Source organism: Pinus tabuliformis, chromosome 2_2 (assembly GCF_031772625.1).
Source record: "Pinus tabuliformis cultivar Carrire ecotype Pingquan chromosome 2_2, CPIR1, whole genome shotgun sequence".
In the NCBI taxonomy this organism is placed as follows: Eukaryota; Viridiplantae; Streptophyta; class Pinopsida; order Pinales; family Pinaceae; genus Pinus; species Pinus tabuliformis.
Window position 1 is genome coordinate 657714254 of NC_142300.1, and position 19224 is coordinate 657733477.

The window sequence follows — 19224 nt, forward strand, 5'->3', positions numbered from 1 at the left end:
TATTATGGTTGTGTTGGCCTTTATTGTTGAAGTGTAGCCCTTTATGCTGGCTTGCAGTTGTGGAGCTTCATGCTGGAGTCTTCTCTACTTTCATCTTTCAACTGATACTCTTTAACTATGATACTCTTTACCCTGCTGCCCTGTTTTCCCCTGTTTTACCTGGCTGCCTTCATTTTTACTGTGCAATAACTTTCTGCTGTAAATTTGTCACAGTAAATCTGTCATTTTCTCCCACTATTTTTCAACTGGTAATTTCACATTCACCATTCTCATGTAGATTTCATCAGCCTCAGTATACTTTGCAAAATTTGGCTTGGTGAGGAATAAATGTTTTACCTCATGCTCAAGGAAAAACAAGTTTTCAAAGGTGTCATATAAAACTTTACCGATTGGTAGGGCTTTTATGGATGAAGAACTAGCTTGTTCCTTAGCCAATTTTCTAAGTCTATCACCATAGTCCAGTTGTGTCATGAGTTTGTCATTGATGACCATAGGACTAGGCAGACCTTTATCCCTGAAAATCTGGAATTTAGCCATGAACCTATTAATGGCTACCTACATATTGTTCCACTTTCTTCCAAATTAAGCATAAGGTTCCTTTTGGAAAGGACCTTCCTTATTTCTAAAATGGTAGTGGTCCTATCTTCTATATTTAGCTCTTGGAGCTCATATATGTTCTTGTTGTTGAGGAAGTGGATGAGTCTATTTGCATCCTCTGGCTTATTTCCTAAAAGCATGCTCTTCATGGGCTCTTAGCTCCGCGATCACCCCATATTGCAGTAGGTGGAGCGCCTCACTAGGAAGCACTGCCAAGTTCATCCCCACTCCCTTGAGGGCACTGACAACAGGCCTGTCAACTTCGTTTTTTGTGGTCAGTGCTCCATCCGGCAACACTATCACTCGGGAGTCCTTCACACACAGCATCTCGAGAGCTTTTGAAGTACTGATAATAAGGTTGGTGGACACCGTGCCAACCTGTGATGCGCGGATCTGCAACTCATGCAAACCCGTTTGGATGGCCCCTAATAGTCATTGTTCCTACTGCTCGAACTGTTGTAGTACCTCCACAGTGACATCCCGCCATAGTGGCATCCTGCATCGTGTCTCCAATGTCATTTAAATCTCCCTCTATTAGGGTGATTGGGTCCAATGACGTCTTATTGGCCTTGGATTTCTTCTGCAACCCCACTTTTTCTTGTTCTCTTGGATGTTTGATGTGGTACGATTCCATTTGTGGGTTCGCTCCATGCTGCTCTGTTTGCTCATTTGTTTCTTCCTCTGTTTCGGGCGAAGGAAACCTCACACCTTTGTCAGAGCCACGCTCTATTTCACCTATCTGCTTTTCTGTTTTCTAGGTGGCATCGCACTTTGCCTGGGCCTTGTCAATAATCTCCTTCTTCCTCTTCTTGGCCAACTGCACCATCTTGAGATTGGCCTCCTCCTTTTTGCGTTGTGTGGTAGACTTGCTCGACCCCATCGCTGAGTCTAAGGTAGTGCACCATTCTTCTAGCCAATGATCAAGAAATGCATCACTCGCATCGTCTGTTGCCAAGGCAAGTAATGCCACTTCCGCTCAAGGTCCTTCCGTGCCTTGATCATGACACACTGAAAGTATACCTTGAACTCCACGTACTCCTTCAGTTTGGAAAACATAGTAGGTGACAATCGTGGTTTGCGATTGATAGCCATGCATATATTCATTTCCATCAAGATCTAGAAGATCTTGTTATCCTTGATGCACTGAGCATCCTTGGTTTCCCACAACAAAGCGTACTTCGCTGCTTCTAGCAGGTCTAGTGTGACTTAGGGGAATTGACTATCTTTCGACAACTCCCAGCCTACTAGCACAATGGACAGCAAGAGCCACGCATAGTGGAAGGTCTTGTTGAGCTCTTATGCCTCATGGCAGTTCACAAGGAACTCACCGCAGAGATAGCACACCCAATTAAACTGGACTCCTTCGATGCATTGGATTGCTAGAGCAACAATGGGTACCGACACTTCATATGCGCGACACTTCCGCATAACTTTTCCTACCAGGATCTGCGTGGCCACCTTAATCACAGGGTTGTAGATACTCGAGATGGCATAGCCAGGTAGCTTCTTCACAAGCTTGAATCTCTCCTTCATGGCCTCTGCGAGGGCTTGCTCGCCACCTTTTCCACCAAACATCATGGCTAGATTCTCCCCTATATAGGGTATTCGGGTGATCCTATGGATCAACCTGTTGGTGATGGGTATCAGCTCCTCCAGCCATAGTCACCCATCGTGCACCAAGCATAACAACTGCTTGATGACCAATACTATAATGGGTGTGCGATTGTAGTGCAACATCCATAGCAGGTTGAGAAAACTTGCTTTGTCTACACCCCTGAGCCACTTCCATAGTTCCAATGCAGTCGTCCCGGTGATTGTGTGAACAACGTGGTGCATTAGCTGTTCTGTCACCAAGTGTGGGAATTTCTCATTGTCAGCTAAGTCCTAGTCTTCCAATTTCAATAGAGGAACCCGCCCCAAGCGCGGTCCTTCAAAGACAATCTCATCCGGCAACAGAGGTATGTGCAGGGCGACCTTGCTTTCGTCGATGTCCTTTGGCACTTTGGTCTTTCCTTTGCACAAAGGGACGTATTCGGGAAACTTAGTGATAGGGTCAGAACCCTCGACTTCAACTTCCTCCACTTCCACCCCCAAACACTCATCATCCATCGAGATGTCCTCAGTTTCTTCCTCCTCCAGCTCCAAGTTGATGGTGTTTCCCTTTTCTTGTGCGGTGGGCTTGTCCTTCTGTGGATTTCTTCTAGGTGACGCGAGCAATGGTATCGCAGCCTGCTTGCCCTTCTTATCCTTCACACTCTCTTTGGTTGGGGTAGGCTTCTGTCTAGGCATCTGTGGTGACTTGGGGACTTCAGCTAGAACCTCTGCAACCTCTAGAGCAACTCCTTTTGCCTCCATAACAACCTCCGGCACAACCCCCTCAACTATCACTGCTTCAGATCCTGGGATAAAATCATAGATGAAATTGCATTTGGACTTTGGAAATCGATCAAACACTGGGCAGTCAACCAATTCTTCGAAGAATGTGTGGATCATTCATGTCTGAGAACTCACCAACTCAATGTTCAAAATTCCAAGTGTTTTCGTTGGGCCTCCACCTGTAATTTATAGGCCATTTTGAATTCAAATCCGACTATTCCCACCACATTCAGTTCATTAATACCGGATTGGCAGCAAATTTCCAAGGATCTTACCCATAAATTTTGTCTTAAATGCCGACCGCTTGCTCCATTTGGTTGCATTCTCATCATCAAATCATGAACAATGACTTTAACAATCACTTTCCGGCTGACTTGCGTGGTTTTTCCTTGGGTAGAGCAACTCTCTTCGTGTTGTCGTGAACCCTGTGACATTGCCACGTTCGATACAATCCTCTAATCACATAGTTCCCCATCTTGGGCAATGTAGTTTATAGTTCAATGCCTGGTTTCAGCTGCTTGGAGCGCTAAGAATATGCTACCTTCATATATTCATCTGGCCAAATCACCAGTGTATGGCTTCAATCATCTGCCATTCACCTTTCCTGGGAAGGTATCTCCATTCAATTTACCCAACTAAACTGCTCCACCGTCGGTAATCTCCTTAATGACATAGGGCCATATCCAGTGCATTCTGAATTTCCCTGGAAATTTATCAAACTTGTTGTCATATAACAAAACCAGATCATTTACCTTAAAGGTGCGCAATTTAATGTATGGATCATGCTATGCTTTTTCATGCTGCTTTTGGACCTATTGGTGAAGTCCAGCCATAAATCTTTCTTCCTGAAGCTCAGCAAGCTGCGTAAGCGTCTCTTCTAGGGCTCTATAATCCGTTATACCTGTGAGTGTCTCTATGCGTAGACTCAATGTATTCCATGGGAATCATTGGTTCAACACCATATACAAGCCTAAAGGGTGTCTTCCCAGTAAAATTTTTGCATGTCGTTCGATAGGCCCATAGTACTATGGGTATGCACAGGTCCCAATCACTTAGCTGAGCTTTGTAAACCTTGGTTAACGCATTCTCCAACACCTTATTGAATGCTTCCACCGTCCCATTATCCTATGGGTGATAAGGTGTGATTTTATGGTTATACACTTGAAATTCCTCTATCTGTGCATTGATCGTCTCGTTCAAAAAGTTCGTACCACGATCACTCATCAAAACCTTTGGACACCTAAATTGCGTCAGTACATACTAAAAGAGAAACTTTGCAGTGGTCATGCCGGTGCAATCCTTCACAAGTTGTGCCTTTACCCATCGAGTCAAATACTCAATTGTGGTGATAATGTACTGTGCTCCCATATTCTTTCCTTGGGGCTGAATGGGTCCCACAAAATCTATGGCCCATTTCGAGAAAGGTCGTAATGTCATCTGTGGGTTCAAGGGTAGCTCATCTCTCCATGATGGCCTATCAGTCCTCTAACACACGTCACACACCTTGCAGTAGGCTTTGGAATCTTGATGGAGGGTTGGCCACCACAACCCTGTGCGTAGAATATTCTGCGTGGTCACTCTTCCTGCATAATGGCCTCCCGCAGAACCCCCATGACTGTCTGCGAGGATAGTGCTTCTTTCAAACTTTCATACATTTCATCACAATAGTTCATCAGACCCCATTTTGTACAGATGTCTGGCAATGATATAAAAGTCTACCGTGCGCACCACTAACTCCTTTTGTTGTTGGATGGTGTAGCCTTCTGGGGCAGTTCTTGTTGTTAGGAAGTGTATCATGTCTTCAAAGTGACCATCTGCGACGCACACTACAAAGAGTTGCGCGTCAGGCAATCCCTCCTCCAAATTAGTGGGCTCTTCCCCCATTTCAATGCATGACAGATGGTCTGGTTCTGCGTTCAGTCATCCAGGCTTCACAATAACCTCAAAATCATACTCCTGGAACAATAATAACCACCTACAGATTCTCCCCCCCAACACAAGCTTATTGACTAGGTATTTCAACGCAGAATGATCTGTATACATTTTAAAATATCCACCTATCAAATAATTTCTAAACTTTTGGAGCACGTATACCATGGCTAATCCTTCACGCTTAGTGGTGGAATAGTTCTTCTCAGCCTTGGATAACCTCCTACTTGTGAATGCTATAATATGGTCCATGTATCCTCTGTCGTCCTATGTCAGTACTACTCCTAGTGCTATACATGACGTGTCTACATGTACATGAAACTCCTTCTTCCAATCTAGGAAGACTAAAATTGGCACGGTGATCATTTTTCCTTTCAGCACGTCTAAGATTTTCTGATAGTCCTCGTTCCAACAGAACGTGACATCCTTTTTCAACAGCTTCTCCATAGGCGCGGTGATCTGGGCATAGCCCTTGATAAACTTCCTGTAGTACCCAGTATGTCCCAAGGTTGTGCGCAGTTGTTTCACACTCCTCGGCACCTCCAAGTTAAGTATCACTGCGATCTTCGCGGGATCTACCATCAGTCCCTGTCTACAAACCACATGACCCAGCAAAGTCCCAAAAGGAACACAAAACAGACATTTCTTCAGATTGAGCACAATCTGGTACCTTCAATAAGTATCTAGCATTAAGCGCAAACTAGCCACATGGTGTTTTACCAACCCAAACACAATCCAATCATCAAAGTACACCTCTAGAAACTTATGAATGAAGTCTTTGAATGCAGCAATGACTATGCGCGAAAAAATCACAGGCGCATTCTTCAATCCAAAAGGCATTACAGTGTATTGAAAACATCCCCATTCAGTCACAAAGGTCGTCTTGCTTCTATCTTCAGGCATGATTTTGATCTGATGGTACCCAAAAAACCCATCAGTGAAGGAGTACGCTTCCTAGCCACCTACATTATCCAATACCTCATTAGTGAATGAAGTCGGGAAAGGATCATGCACGCAAGCGTCATTCAACTTCCTGAGATCTCCGCATATCCTTATTTCATCCTTCTCCTTATTTTCCTATACCATCATTGGGATCACCCAATCAAATTCTTCTATGGGCTCAATGATGTCTGCCGCGAGCAGCTTATCTAACTCTAAGCGGACCTTCTCCTTATACTTCATATATAGATGGTAAGGTCTTTGCTTAACCGGCTTCGCGTCAGGTTTTAACGTGATCTTCATAATCCCCAAGTCTCCTATTATCCCCTTTAACTCCATAAACTTGGTAGGGATCAAATACTGGTATTTGTGGAGCAATTCAACAACCTTATCTACTATTGCGTCATCCTACTAATCTCTAATCTTCACGAATTTGGGCTCCACCTTCGTACCAATATTTACCTGTTTCATTTTCAGTGGTGCGGTTACATCAGGATTCTCGATCTGCGGTCCCTCGACCTCGCAGTGAACCTTGGTTTCAGGGATATCAATCTTTCGGGGGTCCTCGTCATATTCTTCAACTGTCACGTTATAGCATTCCATCGCGTGGCTTAGCTGAGTAGTCCAATCAGGTTGAATCATATCCGAAGGATCCTGCGGTATCCTAAAGATTGTTGGTGTAAATTCTTGTAGCGCTTTGTCAATACAGTCAACCCATATTCGTAGCTAAACGTCATTATGAATCCTTCACGCAGAATATCCCAATCTCCTGTGCCATGGCAAAGCTCTGTCTCCAAGTACAAGTTCATCGGGATGATTCCAAGGTGTGACAAAACAAGTGCACCCATTCAGGTTGGGGCTTCGCGCAATAGGACTTAGTCCATTTGGCCAAGTGTGCGCGTGGATCGTCCTTCCTGTCATAATTGTCTGTCACTCATACCTGCAGCTTCCCAAATCATGTTCTCATCATCCTCCTACACTCGCGCTAGTCATTAAAACTACCCTTGTGCATACCCCACCATCTCGCAGGCTTAGCGCACAGTGCCTAGTCCAAAGCCTAGAATCACTGCTTCTCTGGTAATTCCATCTCAAATGCATCCAAAAACACATCCACATCATTCAAGCCATCATAAGTGGGCATATTTCATACCTCGGATGAAACATAGCGCAACGACCGGGTCATCATGTTACAGCTCAGTGTAGTTACTTCATGTAGCCGATTCTTGCCAGCGCTCTAATTCTTCATTTGAGTATGAGGTGCAAGAACTCTCGCAATCTCATGTAATTCGGTCATCCACTGTCGGATTCAACCAATCTTGGTCTTGTGCTATTATTTTATATATGTAGTCCAAATCGTCATCGCTTTCGTAATCACAGACTGGTTCACTATAGCGCGATCCTTTAACAGGATCTAGGGGTACTATTATGCGAAGTGATTTCTTTTCAAATATCATCTTTCACTTCTTTAGGTTGATTACCCCATTCATGTTAATAGCCCAATCAATGCCAAGGAGGGCAGGGTAGGGGTTGCTGTCATTCACAATTTCCATCACTTCAAAGTCAGCCAATATACTCACACCTTCAATATATACAATTACTCCTTGCAGTTGTCCCGTGGGGATGATTTTCTGCTAATTTTCCATCCTTAACTGAATCGAAGACCACTGAAGCGTGGGTCTCCCCATCTACTCCCAAGTCTGCTTTGACAAACTATTTGCATCTGACCCCAAATCCAGAATAACCTGACCCATTTCATATTCTCCTATCTGCACGGTGAGTCTCATCTCACGCCCTGTCCTTGCCTTATGCTTACCAATCTTCTGTACCACGCGTAGTTGACCCAGAGCGTTTCCAGCGTATCTATTTATTAGTTCATGTAACCCCTTCACAACCTTGCTATCACGCAACAGCTTCATGCAGGTCTTTAGAAAGGTCGTAAGATAGAGGTTTATCCCAGCTCCCTGAGGTAGAGGCCTCAGTGAAGCTCTTTTTTGCTTCCATGAATGTTTCGCGTGCACGCTCCAAATCAAATTCAGCCTCCTTCTCTGGAGCTTTGCGAACCCATGCGCTATCTTCGGGTTGTTTCCCCTTATCATCGCCCGTTGCAATTCCACTTCGGAGCACTATATTCACATTCAAATCCTCTTCGCGAGGCTCAACCCTCATCATCTGCAGGTTCTGAGTCGGTTGCGGTGGTAGCACCCCTTTGTCATGTATCCTCACTATCAATGTAGGACAGTCCTCCATCTCATGATCAAACTGAGTGCAATATTTTCACGATGGACACGTTGGGTTAGTGCATTCATGGGCATAGTGTCTTGGTCCTCCACAATTGTAACAGATCAGCTGTCCCCGACCTCTGCCAGGTCCTCCTCCGCCTTGGCCTCATCTGCGCCCTTGAAAGCCTGTTCACGCCATCCCAGCACTCTGGTCAGGGGGCCACATTTCTACCTGAACTCTATAGGCAGGTGTTTTTTCCATCATCAATTCATAACTTCAGTAGTTGTGCTCATCATGCCCTACCGACCTGCAGAAGTTGCAAAATAGTTGTTGCGGTGTTTGTACAAACTTCTGCAGCAAATGATAGTTATTAGTCGTATGTTTCCCTGCTACCTAACATATAGTGCACCACAACGCAGGCCCCGTGCTCGGTCCTGCTTGGGCTTCTGGCCTCAAAGGAATCGGTCCTCCTCCTGCAATATAGTTCACAAAGACCGGGCAATGGTCTTTGTCATGCCCTTGACCCTTACATTTCAGGCACCATATCTCTTCGCACGCCTTCAGTCGAACTGTTTTGTCCTGCTTCAAGCTTTTCATTTCGAGGCAAAGATTTTGCAACTACGCATGGATCTTCTGAACCCCCAAATTCAAATATTGCATCGGTGTTTCATGCAGTCTTATTGTAATCTCCAAGGCCTCTTCCTAAGTCGTAATCTTATGTTATGATAGTGCAACCCTTAGGTGAGGCAGGAGCGAAGCCACGAAGCGCTCCCGGTGTTGTCCATCTGTTAAGTTCATATTAGCTTCACATATTTTACACTTCAATCTATGATCCAATTCCCAAGGTGTCTCACCTAGTTTCATCGCGATTTCCTTGAACCCCACAATCGACTGCACCTCAAATTTAGGCCTATTGAACTCTTTATTCAGCGTGGTCTAGATCTCTGCCAACCTAAAATTTGGGTTATCATTAGAGTACTTGATGTACCAAGTTAGTGTGTGATCCTGTAAAGCACTAACCAATGTTTCCTTCTTCATGTGATCGTCTGTGACACCTTGAGCTTCCCATACAACTTTTACGACGAACCAGAATTGGTCCGGGTCCTCATTTCCCAAGCCCTTAAACAAAGGCAACTTCACTGAATTCACCGTGATGAACTATGGTGGAGGTGGTGGTGGTGTGGGAAAATTCGCAGGTGGTGATGGTGAAGTTGGAGGTGGTAGTGGTGGGAATCCTTATTTTATCAACTGAACTGCACTTTGCAAAGAAGCCTGTAATACTCCCTCTTCGTTACTCAAAGAAGGTGAAATGAGTGGGATATATTCAGGGCCCTTTCTTCCTTTGTTCCTGTAAGTCTTTTCACTTCGCGTAGCTCCAAACATCAAGATAGCTACATAACCCGTTTTTCGCACAATAACATCTTAATCCAAGTATTTAAAGACTTCACGTACTTACCTCGTGGACCTTTGAAAAAGCATCGCTTCACCTCGTTGTAATTGACTGAGGTATCAAACGCGAACTTAGTGAAAAATCCTCCTATGATACGATAGAGCTAATGATCGACATCATGAGCGATCTTATCCTCAAAATATTCTAGTGTTTGTACTAGCTCCGCGGTCTAGACAATAGGACTGTTAATCCTCCACCTTCCTTGGCTATCCACTAGCTTCGCGATCTACTCATATAACTCAACTGGAAAGGAACAAAAAAAGATCTCGTGGATTTTTGTATACAGGTACCTGTCTAGCCACTATTCCTTTGTCAGCCATGAGTTTCTGTTCTCCTGTGTCGTGAATTTGTGGATCTTTCTATCCAACTAGTCCTCGATCTCTTTCTTAGTTAGACTCTAGTGATACAACATCACACATTTCTCATGCATATTCCGGTCCCAGAAACGGAACAATTTGTTAGCTTTGTGGGCCCTGACCTAGGTTCAACGTTAGTTAGCCAAACAAATCCCTACACTACTGGCCCTTTCAACATCAGCCCACAAAGCGCGGACCGAAGTCTCACCCGAAGTAGTATGGGGGGATGCTGGAACCAAGTTTCTGCACCCTGCGATAATCGTGATGTCGGTTTATACCCTCTACCCTACTTTCGTGCAGGTCACTAAGCCTTAGGTCTTTGTTATTCTACCCTTTATTTCGCCCTTCAGTACCTCTACGAAGATGTACGATTGACCTTTGAGCAGCCCTAACCCGTGTTCAGGTACTTTTGTGCAGCTATGAAAATATATTGTATAGGTTCCCAAGTTATCTCAAGTGTTTTACTTATATTACTAATTAATCACAATTAGCACCGCGTAAACTGATATCCTTACTTGCGTTCAATTAACCGATACAATCACATATATTCGCGCATCAAATAAACATTGTAAATTAAACCCAAAACACAATATAATCAGATGCATTAACAGGAACTAAATACATAGTAATTGCAGAATACTTCTCTTTATTGATATCTTCCAGTTTAATATAGACTCTATCCGCCCTGCGCACACAGCTATAGGGGTCTGCGCACTCAGCTGTGGACTTCCACCCTAGGCCTCTACGCACTCAGCTGCAGAGCCTCTACCTACGCTAAGACCTGAGAACACTTAGACTTCTCCACTCTACTTCACTACTTTCTTCTTTTTCTTAACTACCTAGAGCTTACTTAGCTCATTTTTATACAATCTCATGGTCTGCGGACCATGGGTGGATCTTTACAGCCGACTTGACACTTTACAAAATAAGGGCGGAGAACCCTTTATGACTCTTGACACCTTCGCGCTCTGCGACAAAAAAATGCAGATACTTTACAACTTTATTACAAAATTATCCCAAAACATGGGCTTTTAGCCCCAAAACTTCTCTTGGGGGAACCAGTTCCCAACACATGCATTTAATGATAATCAATAAGAATGCTTATTAATGGTCATGGAGGATTAGAATATTGATTAAGAAAATATAGATTTAAACGAAAAATATTTTGTGGGGGGAGTAGATCTTGAGGGAGAACGTACTAGTGCCATGGAACTCCCTGCTCAACATCACCAAGTTCACATTAGTAAATCAAACACCAAATTTCATACTTAAGAAAAGTTCAAACTTCAGTAAGAAATCAAACTTCATGGATAGAAGATTTCGTCTCTTAGCCTATCAACAATCTTTATTACTTGAACAAAAATATGCACATCAACCTTCATTCCTTGAGCAGACTTCATTATTTAGTACTTCAAAGACAACATCATTATTCATTACTTCAAAGACAACATCATTCATGGACACAGACAACAAATTTCATGTTCATCATTAATGGGAAACAAACTTCACAAGATCAACATTAAATCGCTATTAATCTCCCTCACTTTTCATTTTACAACCTTGTCACAACAAAACCAGACTGTAGACAATTGTCCAATAATGAGTTTGGCCCCTTGTACAACAAACAAGAGTCTTAGCCATGCATAGTAAAAGTTCGACCCAACAAGAAAAATCGAACTTGGCCTCAGACTTCTATTTCCTACTGCAAGTCTTTGACATCCTTTGAATGAATTCAAATTAGACCCTGCAATCACCATAAAAAAGAAAAAGAAAATTATAAGATGAATCATGCTCTAGGCCCTTCTCTATTACTCTGATTTTCAAATTTGTTGACTACATTCATATTTCAATGCTTAACTCATGTAAACCCTCAATTGGTGTTATAGATCCATTTGGGCACATCAAATCCCAAAATCCAGATCAGTGTTTTAGGACTCATCAAACCCTAATTTCAGTTGCTTCATGCCCTAAACAAGTCACCCCTTTGAATTCCTCCTTCCCAGATAGTTTCATGACTTGAATACATCCAGAAATAGCCTCTAGAGGGACTAGCATAGGTAATCCCTTATGAAGGTGCACTACAAAGTAGTTAAGACCACTTCCAGGGTGCTCTACAGAGCACTTAGGCTTCCTTTCACTTGCGTTGGGCGAGAATGAGCGAAATTCACATAGGGTTTGGGGAATATTCTTATCTTTTGGAGTCATCTAGAATTTTCCCTCACTTATCAACTACTATGAGCTCGAAAATGGATGAGGAATGAGTTAAGGTGCATCCTATCCTCTCATCCCTTCCTCCATGGAACTAATTCTAAGTATGGAAGGCCATTCAATGCCACCATTAATGAAAAACCCTCCTTCATCTTCCTATAAATTGACCACTCATCTAAGTGATCAGGGGCTAGACGATGTTGAATTGTAAGGGGATAATGATGCTATGAGATTTGGCTTTGAAGCAAGTATTGTGATGCTACAAGTTTTTCATGCTTTTGATGTGATGTGGATGGGATCCAAGATGAAGGAATGACTTTGAATCAGACACCAATGGTTGTAATTCCTTCTTCTATCTAATAAAGTGTTTGAACATTTTTCCCATATGTTTGTATTATTTTATAATGCTTATGTGTGTGAATTGTATCTGATTCCTTTCACTTATATTCAATAGATCGTATGTTTTGATTGGTTTTTGTCTTCTATTGTGTTTATAGGGTACTTCTCAAATGGATTAAGTACCGGAAGGAGCAACGGAATAGATACAAGGGAGACAAGAGGAAAGCAGAACTACAAGTAGGCCTTCTATATTCTCATCTTATCTATTGCTTATAACAAAAGTATAAAACACTTTAAATTGTTGTTCTAGATACAACTACTTATCTAGCGAATTAGTATTTATCCATAGATACTAAATTCTCCAAAACAAATTGGCGACTCTGCTAGAGTAAAAATATTCTTTCCTAGTAGCTTATCCACCTCCTAAGACATCCTTGTAGACCTCATTTGTGTTCATAGATTGTAATTCAGCTGTTTACATTGAAAATTGGTCAATACCATGTCAAGTTGCCTCTTGAAATGGATTACTATCACCAGCACAGGCTTGTGAGGGACACAATGCGTTGCAGAGCACCCTTGGCTTAGGGATAGTGCTTTGAAGTGCACTGTCTCCCACTCTGGGCTACGCTGATCCTCCTAGGATCAGTTTCCCACCTTTGGAAATATTTTTTTGCCAAATTTTCTCTGTTTGATTGTTTGTTGATTGATCAATGAATGCTATGTCTCAGAAAATGAGTTGTTATCTCCTGGTCTAGCCCAACTTTGATTGGATTGATTAATGTTTCTTCATGTTTTCTTTGTCATTATCAATCAATAGTCAAATTTAGGATATAATTGATTAATATTTATTCGAAAGAAAGTGTTGTAAAGTCTTCTCTTCCTTCGAATTAGAACTGTCGTAAAACTCTTCGTTCTTATGAAATATTGATTGATTGTATGTGCATATTTCCTTTTGTTCATATTCACATTAAGGAAATCAAAAAGAAATACATGCATGTTGCATTGAAAAGTTTTTTGTGTGCTCATAGGAATAGTGTAAGGAAATTGCATTTAGATTGTGCTCTTTTCCCTTTGATCAAAAGAAATCTAATTGCTCTATCCCTAAGTAGCTAGGATTTTCATTGTTAAATTGAAATGGAAATAATTCTTATCATGATAGTTGCATTCCTAGGAATTTTAGAATACATCACGTGGTGAACTTGAAAGGAAAATTCCTAAGCAAGATCAACTTAAAATTAACATCAATTTACCTAATGGAGCATTGTCATAAATGAGAACATTTAGTGGTTCTAGGCTAGAGACGTGTTCCAGCATCGTAAAACAAAGCAGTTGTCACTAACTTGTCTGCAATACATCCCGAGTGTGATACCTCATTCCACGTATGTGAGTATATCGTAGCTTGTCCATGTACCTTTGGGTATATAGAGCCGTGTTACAGTACGCAAAGTATATGTGAATGCTCTCACTGTGCGATTTTGCATTAGACAATGTTTATATAGACTGGGCCTCCATGTACCTTTGGGTATATATGGGAGGAAAACTCTAGGTTGCTATCCATCCTTAAGTAACCGAGTTGGCCGCCTTGTAAATTGTGATACACCGAACACAACATTCAGGGAGATTGCCTGCCCGTACTTCTTGGTTCGCCAGGAGGTATTCTGCAGTTCACGGTTACTTGGTAAACCTTTTGCCTAGTATAACCCTTTTTGTTTATTTCTTTTTTGATAATAAAATTAATCAACAATCGTGGAGGAACATCAAACCTTACTCCGTCGTTCATGGAGAACATCGAGCACACCGCCTTTGCCACCAAAAGCGACATCTATTCGAACAAAGCGGTCTCGCTTGATTGAGTCTAGTACATCAAGAACTCCTAGTTCTTCATTTGAATTACCTGAAATATCTATTTCAGTAAGTACTGAGACTCTAGTTACTCCAACTATTTCTGGTACATCTCTTCTTGAAGAAGAAGTTTCACAATTACCTGAGGACATTAGCATTGATCCTAGTGAAACAGTAACCGAGGTTGTTCAACAACAAGTTGATCCTCAACTTGAACTTTCTCAACAAGAAAGTACTCATGAACTTGAATCAGTTCAACCAGAAGTTAATCCAGAACCTATACCAGTTCAAACGGAAGTTACATCTAAACCTGAAGTTGTTCAGGAACCTCTTACTGAAACTGTTGTTCATTTACCTGAACATTTGGACTTTGAAATTGAACATTAAGAAGTTGTTACTTTACCAGAGGACGATCAATTGGTTACCCCTCAGACATTAGTAACTATTGAAACCTCAACTTTATCAACACCAGAAATCTTTTACAGACCTGATGGTGAAGTTCTTCCACCAAGTCTAATTGCTATAGAGGAAGAATTGGAAGAAGATTCTACACTAGGAACCCCTTTCCACTTTGGAGTTGGGCTTTATCTTTACCCTCATACTCCTCTTTTTACTGCTTTGTTTGATCCTCCTTATTTTCAAGTACCCATCGATTCTTTAGGACAACTTTTGGGTCAGTTAACTATGGCTGAACAACCGTCAACATCTCAGACTGTATCATCTGATGCAGCTGCAACAGAATCTTTTGTTGCAACCTCCTCGATGTTTTCTACCACACCTAAGTCACACCTATATGGTGAACCATCCGTCCTGGTTGGTTACCAATCTTTATCTGGAACCCACTCAAGGGTTGCTTCTACACCATGGTCATCACCCATGTCCTCAACTGGAATTTTACCTGGTTCTTCTCTAACGGGAACTCAACAGTTTGATCCTGCATATCAATATCAAGCTGGGAAATCTAGTCAACAAAGACCTATGTATCCATTAAATACTGGATTGCCACCATATGGAGAGCAATATGCTTATTCACCATATCCTCCTTATTCCGGAGGACCATCATATGGTAATATCCCGCAGTATTCAAGTCAATCTGGAATTAGAGTTTGTCAATGGAAACCAACAATGCCAGTTCAACCAAGGCTTGTGTATCCAACACAACCAATGCAAACTGTGTCAGCTATTCCTACTACACTTGTTGTTACTACTATACCACAGTCACAAGTTCAAACTGTTGTATCTCAACCGGTACAAACTAATCATTCTACCTTGCAACCATAAGTTTCAGGTCAAGAAGTTCAAATTCCTCGAGTTGTCATACAACAACCACTTGTTTATAAGGTTTAGCAGCAACCTCATGTTAGTATACCCTTATCTGGACTGACCTAAGCTTACATTGGTATAATTTATTCACAACTTATCCAGCCTTTCATTGCTAGGAAACAACAACCATTAAATCAACAACAGTTGTATCAACAACAAAAACGGTTAATTCAACAACCGTGGTATCCTCAATTTCAACAACCCCAATTCCAGCAAATCCAACCCCAATTTGGACTTTCCCAACAAGCTAAACCTGGGTTTGGTCAATAGCAAGCTTACCAAGGTCTTGGTCAACAAGGCTTTGCAGGTTATGGACAACCACACATTCAACCTGGTTATCAACAACCACCTTATGCAGGTTTTGTTCAACACAACCATACCAAGGTTACCAAATATAGATGCCCTATGTTGGTATGCAAAGACTTATTGCTCAGTGTTATAAACATTTTTGGGCCCTACAACCCCAAGCATGAAATGTCCATAAACCAAGGGCTCCTAAGTCCCTAAAAGTGTTGTTCTAACCCCTAAAGTAATAAGGTCAACAGATTACAGCTTCTCCCAGAAGTTCTCCATAAAAAACTGCTCAGAATTGGTCAAAACAGGATCATTTCAGCTGCTCCACTGGCTAAGTGTGTTGCATCTCACCTAAATACACTGTGTGGGTGTGTTACATTTCAAAAATACCTTCTGTGGGGTGTGATGGGCTAGAAATGACAAATGGTAGTGTCATTCCGCGAGGTGGAGAGGCAATGGAAGCTTCCAGAATCTTCTCCTATGACACTTGCCTCACTGAATTCGACCAAGGATGAGTAAGAGACCATCAATCTCCAAGTGGAAGCAAGAACTATCAGAGGGAAGACACTAATCAAATCACAAGCTGACTCATCCCCCTTACAGATATCTATATATGGATCCCTCATCCCAGAGATCCAGAGGCTGGAATTTTGCATATTGCAAGGAATTGTTGTTGGTTTCTTGAGACAAACATCAGATTGTTGGGTGATCTAATATTTGTTTGAGGTGAAAAGGGGCTTCTTTGTTGGGAGGTTGATGCTGGGTCAGAACAACTGGTTGTAACTCCTCTTGGCTCTTTTCTTGTTTATCAATAAAATCTATTCAATTTTTCCTCCATGCTTTTGTGTCATTGATGCTTGCTACATTTGTATGGTCAATTTACATCTGATCCTAGATTTTTTATGATTATAGATCCATGTCTTTGTATAGTGCTATGCTTTTGTGATCTTACAGGTACTTTGTGAAGCTAGGCGTGCAAGGGAGCAGGTAGATGAAGATTATCAAAGAAGAGAGGAATCAAATCAGGAGATTAGCGAAAGACAGAGGTTGGTCTTTCTGTTCCTCTCTATCTATAATTCATAAAGGAAAAACGAAAGTAGCTTTTCTCTGTTTGTTTCTAAGGCAGTTGTCACACCTTAGTGGGATAGAGCAGTTCTATATAGACACTTTTCCCTATAACAAAATGGCGACTCCACTGGGGAGATAATTAGTTTGTTTGTTTATCATTCTTTGTTGTCTATTTCATAAACTTACAGGTAGCATTCGAATTGCATTTGCCATAGCAAATGCAAAGTAGATAACTGCTACTTCAATCCATCTACTGGATCTATTTATGATCTAAACAACTGATTCACAAACTATCTGATTGCCCTTGTGATAGCTCTTAGATCCTCCTTAGATCTACCCCTGATTGTTGCATTACTAATTGTTTTTTGCTCGGCCGAAACCCAAGAACTGAACTGCAAAATGTGACCCGGAACTCGAACAGAGTCTCGTTTCTGGCCCAGCACAGGTACTGTTTAGAGAATCTGAATTTTAGTGCACTTCCCGAGTGGACAATTTGCGCTGCATTTCAAATTCTCTGTGTTACAGGTGCGCTGATCAGACTAGCTCTGTGTAGTTTTGGCTTCTGTGATTCATTCTTTCCAGTTCTATTCCTGAATTTTGCTGCTTGCGATCAATATATGTCTGTTTGAAACCCCTTTTCCTTGCTGTTATTCTGCCCCCTTTGTACAAAATAACTGTAGATGTTTTTCTGTGTTTGTTGAGTCATTTACAGTTCTCCTTTGCAAAAGTAGCATAATCGTACTGTCGTCCTTTGATTTGAAACTGTCGCAAGTGTCGATTTCAATCGTAGGAAAGAGTTTGATTGCTGTTGATGGTCGATTATCCTATTACTATTGATGTTGGTTTGAATTTATAATTTTCTAGTGTCAAGAACAAGTATTCATTTCAAAATCGTAAGGTGTTGTGATCATCTCCATTTTTTATTTCGAAAAGAAACTTGTTGTTATTTGTTGCTTGAAAAGAAATTCATATTTGTGCATCAACTTCCTTTTTAGCATTCATATACTAAGAAAGTCGAAAACAAATACATGCATGTGCATTTGCATATAGACAGTCTGTTTGGCTTGATTTAGGAAAGTGCATTTAGAGTGTGCTCTTTGCTCTTTGTGAAAAGATTTTGTCTTTCTTTTCCTTAGTAGCTAGGATTTTCATTGCACAAAGAAGATAAAAAGTTTTTTTATCATCTTAGATTGCATTTTAGGAATTACATCTACATCTCGTGGTGAACCTGAAAGGCAAACTTCATAAACAAGATCAACTTAAAATAAATTCAATGAATCTAACAACGCTTTGGAACTTAACGCACAACATTTAGAAGTCTAGGCTAGAGACGTATTCTGGCGTCGTAAAGCCTGGTAACTGTTGTTCCCACTGATGGTTGGGTGATTCCTCCACTTTGAGATGATAAGTGCCAGTACAAACTTGTGCTCCCACGTACCGTCAAGTATATTTTGGGAGACCCCAATAGGCTTAATCCTTTATCCATAGGAAGCCGAGTTTGTCGCCCTATCGATCGCAATGCACTGAACACAGCATTCGGGAAGATTGAATGCCATACCATAAAAAGTATTCTACATTTTTTCGATTGGTTTGGTAATCCCTCTACCTAGATTTCCAGAGCAGTCCCTTTCTTTCCTTTTCAGACTCCTTAACGAAAAAGGTCCATCTAAGCACTTGTCACTTCAGGCTCATTAAAAATCGAAGGAGACTAGAGTCATCTTTTGTTTTTTCTCGACTCTTAAAAATTGAAAAAACAAGTTGTGTCAAAGCGTCTAAAATTTATTTTAAACGGAATATTCATTACCCTTTCCTACGTTGATCTTGGGTTGAGAAAAATGGAATCCACCAACCAAGGAATTCCCCTTGGAGGAAATCCTAGTCCCTTCTCCTCTTGGGGAGATGTTGGTGCACCCCATATGGCCACATTGTCGCTTCCAGGACTGACAATTGGTTTGCCTGTATGGCTCTTCTCAACCTCTGTCGTTCAGAACACCACAATTCCTGAACAATCGAATCAGCGACTAGACGAGTCCAGAGTTACCCACCAACCTTCTACTTCCTCTAATTCTTCCTCTCCTCCTTCCTCTTCGCTTGATGGGGCTGGTAAAGCCAAAAGTCAAGTACCTGAGAAGAAGAAGGAGCCAAAAGCGAATGGGGGCAAACGAGCGTTGTCTAGCGAAAATCCACACACTGCACTGACCAGGCCTAAATCGCCATGTATCATTTGCAAAGGAGACCACTATCACAGAGATTGTCTTTACATCCCTCGGATGTTAAGGGACT